Source organism: Tremella mesenterica (genome assembly GCF_000271645.1).
Source record: "Tremella mesenterica DSM 1558 unplaced genomic scaffold TREMEscaffold_16, whole genome shotgun sequence".
In the NCBI taxonomy this organism is placed as follows: domain Eukaryota; kingdom Fungi; phylum Basidiomycota; class Tremellomycetes; order Tremellales; family Tremellaceae; genus Tremella; species Tremella mesenterica.
The window spans coordinates 399,525-405,709 of record NW_006711240.1 but is presented as its reverse complement, the minus strand read 5'-3'; positions in this window follow the sequence as shown (position 1 = coordinate 405,709).

Here is a 6,185-nt window from a genome sequence, read left to right as displayed (position 1 = left end):
GTTTGGGGACCTCAAGGGATTTACACCTTTCGTATTGGTGGACGAGCGTACCACCAAATCGGGTCATTACTTCCTGAAGCCGGCAAACAGCCCCGATTTGCTCAAGTCTTCCTGGCGGGTCTGTCCGAAGCAGAACAGGCTGCTCAGCGAAACATCCACATCCGAGGGAGAGGTGAAGAGGGTGTTCTGACCCGCCTGGCTCAAATGATAGAGAGGGTGAACCCCTACTATGCTGCTTTCAAGACTTTCCGGGACCGAGACAGGGAATCTGAAGAGGACACACCGATTCTGTATCTTACGGTTCTAAATCCTGTGCAAAACGACCCTCGCCGATACAACCGACCTACGTCAGATGAAGTTGCATGTGTATATGTTGCCGATGAGAATGAACCATCCCCGGGTCGTCACATTCAAGTTTATCTGCGAGGTGGTGGGGTTCGCAACATTAGTGAACTTCACTCAGCATACCTTCCCCTGCACTTCACGCTCATCTACCCACACGGCGAGCCCGGCTGGCATCCAAAAATTCCGTTAGCAGGACAACCATTGGTTGAGAATGAGGAGTTTAGGGGGGATGATGAGATCACTGATGGCAATGCAGGGGATGGGGGTTTGGCAGAAGACATTCGGAGGACTGGGCGTGCTGGATCAAAGCGAGTTACTCAAGCACAGTATGCGACTTATTACCTGTTCAAACGCAACAACAATTTCAATACTGCCCTCTACTGTGGACGACTCTTTCAGGAATTATTGGTTGATCAGTGGGCCCAGACCGAATCAAACCGTCTGCGATGGATCCGAGAGAATCAAACCACTCTCCGAGCTGAATCTTACAAGGGATTGGTGGACGCAGTTGATGCTGGGATTCCTTTGGTTGATGTAGGAAAAAAAGTGGTGCTCCCCTCAACCTTTGCCGGGTCCCCACGTCAGATGCACGCCCTGTACCAGGACGCCATGGCTATTGTCTCACACGTGACAAAGCCTGACCTATTTGTAACAATCACCTGCAATCCCACTTGGCCGGAGATCACTCAGGAGTTGGAACCAGGACAGACAGCCCAAGATCGCCCCGATTTGGTCTCAAGAGTGTTTGCACTCAAGCTTGACGCTATGCTGAACGAGTTTTTCAAATTGGGAGTATTGGGAAAGGTGAGCTCCATTGATCATTTCCTGCTGAGAGTTTACTGATCTGAAGGTGGTTGCAAGGATCTGGGTGATCGAATTTCAAAAACGGGGGCTTCCGCATTGTCATCTGCTCATGTGCCTGGCACCAGATGATAAGCCTCGCACACCCGCCGATGTTGACAAGATTGTATGTGCTGAACTCCCCTGTGAGGAGACTCAGCCTGTGCTTTTCAAGGTTGTTACGTCATGTATGCTGCATACCTGTAGTGATCGATGCCAAGCCCAGATGCGTCGTGATGGCCGATGTTCAAAGAAGTTCCCCTGGGCTTTTCAACCGGAGACAACAATGGAACAGGATGGTTACCCTATTTACCGAAGACGAGATAATGGGCGGTCATGGACAAAGAACCGCATAACATACACCAATCAACACGTGGTTCCCTACAATCCCTATTTATCGGCTCGATTTAATGCACACATCAATGTAGAGGTTTGCACTTCAATCAGTGCAGTGAAGTATATGTTCAAATATGTTTACAAGGGACATGATCGAGCAAATGTGGCGGTGGTTCCCAATCAAGTGGATCTTGATGAGATCAACCGCTACATTGATGCACGCTGGGTTTCTGCCTCTGAGGGTGAGTCATAGTTCAATTTTACTGCTTAGCTAATATGCCATCAGCTGTTTGGCGCCTTAGCGGTAATCCCATGCATGGCCATTTTCCTCCTGTGGAACGACTTCAGCTCCATCTACCAGATGAAGATCAAGTGCAATTTGTGCCTGAAGAGGAACGTGCAAATCTGCCACAGGAACTTCAGCGGAACAGTCGATTACTGGGATACTTCAAAGCTTGCGAGACCTATTCAGAGTTGCTCCGTGACAAGATATATGCCGACATACCAGAATTACTTTGTTGGCACACTACGGAACGTGCTTGGAAGCCTCGGAAACGTGGAACAGCTATTGGGAGAGTGTACTTTGCGGGTCCTCAATCTGGGGAGCTCTATTATCTGCGACTTCTGCTCTATCATGTTCCCTGCCCGACATCTTTTGAAAGTCTCCGTACCGTTGATCATACACTGCATCCGACCTTTCGAGCCGCCTGTGTTGCCCTTGGCCTACTTGATGACGATCGTGATCTGGATGAATGCCTTACCCAAGCTGCGACATATGCCTCAGGATCTCAGCTACGTCGACTATTTGTGATCATTTTGGTGGAAAATCAACCCTCCAGCCCGGCGGACCTGTGGGAGACACACTCAATGGCGTTGAGTGATGATTGTGTTCACCTGCTCCGGCAGAAGGGATGGATGGAGAACCCAAGTGTGGAGGAGCGGCTCTCCTACGCGTTACATCTCCTGGGGGGTCTGCTTGAAGAGAGGGGGAAGAGTCTGGCTGGGTGTTATCTTCCTGAACCAACAGTTGTGTTTCCGGAAGACAATGATAGTCGCATTATCAATGAAGAACTGGCTTACAACAGGGGTGAATTGCAACAAACCAGCACTGTCAACATGGCCATTGCCAATCCGGAACAGCAGACAGTTATCAACGACATAGTTCAGGCAGCCAGGGCTCGGACATCCGCGTGCTTTTTCCTTGATGGTCCAGGTGGTTGTGGCAAGACATTTGTGGAGAACACAGTAGCAGCGGTTTTGCGAGCGGAAGGTGACATTGTCTTGATGGTTGGATCTTCAGGTATATGTGCAATCCTTCTAAAGGGTGGCCGTACAGGTGAGCCATGTTTAGTTCATTGAGTGCAGAGTTGACACACAGCCCATTCCCGGTTCAAAATTCCAATCGACATTCATGGCGACTCCCAGTGCAGCATCTCAAAACAGAGTGAACTCGCAAAGCTGTTCTTGCGTACCAGGCTGATCATATGGGATGAGGCGCCTATGCAGCATCGACACTGTGCAGAGGCAGTAGAACGCATGCTGAGGGATGTGCGGGGATCTGAAGAGCCTTTTGGAGGGGCAGTAGTGGTATTTGCAGGAGACTTTCGACAGTGTTTGCCGGTGGTGCCAAAAGGGAGTCAAGCGCAGATCAAAAGCGCATGTTTGACCAGCTCACGTCTGTGGCAGAAGGTAAAACGGCTCAAACTTACTATCAACATGCGGCTCCAGAGTGCAGAGATGTCTGACATTGAGAGGGAGGAAGCAAGTGGGTTTGCGGAGTGGCTTCTCAGGGTAGGGGATGGTTTAGTAGATGGGGAACAGTCGGACGCTTTGAGAATACCTCCGGATTTGCGGGTGGAGTCGACAAACGAATTGCTGCAGCATGTCTATCCCAACCTGGCTCAGAGCTTTCCGACAACAGAAGCTGCTCTTCAGTACTTTGCAGACCGTGCAGTTCTTGCTCCAACCAACGCTGAAGTCGATGAGTTGAACAAGACCCTCCTTGGCGAGCTTAGTGGGGAATCTCGGACATACCTCAGTGCAGATTGGATCGTTGAGAATGATGGTGCTTTGAACCCGCGTGCTCGACCCTTGAATCAGCAACTCTGGCCAATTGAATATCTCAACTCAATCACAATTGGCGGATTCCCTCTTCACAAGACAATTGTAAAAGTTGGGGGAACAGTTCTTCTACTTCGTAACTTGGATCCAGCTGCAGGTCTTTGCAACGGTACTCGGATCTATGTGACACGTCTTCTACCAAATGTTATCGAGGGGTGCATTCTTGGGGGCGACTTCCATTCGAATAAGTGTTTCATCCCGCGTATCAAACTCGACACAGCAAAATCCTCTAACCTACCTTTCACCTTGCGTCGTAGTCAATTTCCCATACGAGTCGGTCTTGCTCTCACAATTAACAAGGCACAAGGGCAATCTCTCGCAACAGTCGGCTTATGTCTCTCAAAACCGGTATTTACCCATGGTCAGCTGTATGTTGGTCTCTCTCGCGCGCGCTTCAAGAATGGTCTCAAGGTTTTGCTGGAGGATTCAGAGGAGGGGAGAAGAGGTGAGACAAAGAATATTGTGTATAAGGATGTGCTCTTGGCAGCCAGGGCTGCTTAATATGTAATGTGTATAGGTTTGCAGTTTAGATTAGACTTATAGTGTGTAGTGTATATAGTGTAAGTAGCCTCCCACATGTTGGGAACTGGGGCGGAGGGAATTTAATTGTAGTGTCTGGGTGGTGGGGAACTGGGGCATATGCTATGCATGAACTTAGAAATTTGACTGCATGGTTCAACTAGGGAACTGGGGCATACACTAATTCATCTTAACCATTGGCAGTTGCTCCCGTGAATTTCACGGGTTGGAACACTAGTAGATTTCTACAAGAGTTCCATCAAGTTTGACCCAACCTACGACCTAGTCATTGTGTTAGGTGCCGTACAGAAGACATGCCACTTTGAAGCTGCATGTAATGATCCTGCTTGTGAGGATCACCACAAATAAATAAATGTAACCTACCTGTAGGCTGGATACTGAATCGGAACTCTGTGGTGTGGATAATACTAGTCCGCGATGATCAAAGATCAGTAGATGTAAGTAAAGAGTGTATCAAGGAAACCAAAGAGGGTCTGAGAGAGGGCGGAGGAAAAGAAGGAAGGGGAAGAAGAAGTGAGAAGAAAGAGGATGGGAGAAGAAAGACAATGGAGGAAGAGATCCCCCTTAGACCCGGCTTATATGCATAAATGAGGTCACGTTTGACGTAGGAAAGACGTGACAGAATCAGTGTCTTTGACACATTATCCATAAATACTATATACTAGGAGACAGGAGAGACTATAAGTAGAGAAAGCGTAACTGAGGCAAATGTGTATAAGCACTTGTATAGACTATGATACGCAGACAAGAGGCAGGGGTGGGGTGTCTGGAAGAGAATCTAGTAGCTTGGTACTGATCAGTATGTAGGGGATGGTCAGATCCACTACACTGCACGGGTCCTGAGACCCCTTTACGTGCCTGTCACACTTGTCGTTTCGTCTTCTCTACTGACCGACGGTCGACAAACCTTGGCTAACTACATCGTAGTGGGGCCTCAATGTCTCACTAGGGCAGGGTACTCGTTGGGGGAACTACGGCTAACTTCGCCGTAGTAATAGGTTGAGTGGTGAATGATAAGGTGATTGTCGATGAACTGCGGCTAACCTTGCTGTAGTACGTTGAACTGCTCAGTGGTAGCTCTCCCTAACTCGATGGTTGCAGCTACTGAATATATCTCTCGCTACTGACAACAATCAAGGATCGCTGAAGAAGTTCAGCGATCTGTCAACTATCTATACTCCCCTCTCTTCTCATAGAACGTCCCTCAACTCCTGCACAGCCTCACGTTCAGTCCTCCTCGCTCGACCTCGCTGTTCCTCGCCATATCCCCAATACCCTACTCCGCTCACTTCAAGTAACTCTGTCTAACTTCCCCTGCTCTGCTCTCCCTCGGTTCCCTTCTCCTAACTTTGCCGTAGTTCTCCGTTAGGCGGGGTTATCATGACAAATACCCTCTAGGTTCTTGTAACTTTGCCGTAGTCGGTCTCAGTGGTTCAGGTGGTGGTTGGTGATGGGTAGTGGTTTGGCGATGGTGAAAGGAGGGTTGGTGATGGTAGTTGTCAGGGATGTTACAACGTGGTTCGTGACATTGCCAGACTAAAGATCCGTGCCACTTCAAAGCTGCACAGGATGAAGTCATGACTCTTCAAAGAGTTACATCTTCTGGGTCATGCAGCTCAGAAGATTCGAAGTTTCTCAAACATCACTGGCAAAGACTGACTGTAGATCAAGCATATGATACTTGAAAGTAATTATAAGGAGACTACCACAAGAAATCTGGCAAATACATGCATGGGAGGAAGAAAATTGATGCAGGAACCTTCATCTTGTCTAGTGAAAAGGGCAAGCATCTGATAAGCTACTCCCTCCTCTTTTTGACAGAGAACAGAGGAGGACCATCTTATTACAGCTGTGAAGTTGTTTTGGACCTGCAAGTGTTTCCCATAAAATGGTGAACCTTCTTCTGTGGGTCACATCTTTGGTCTGGCACGGTCAGACCCATGACACTTCGAAGTGGCACGTCTTCCTTACGGCACCTAACAGATTGTGTTTCCAGTACCGTG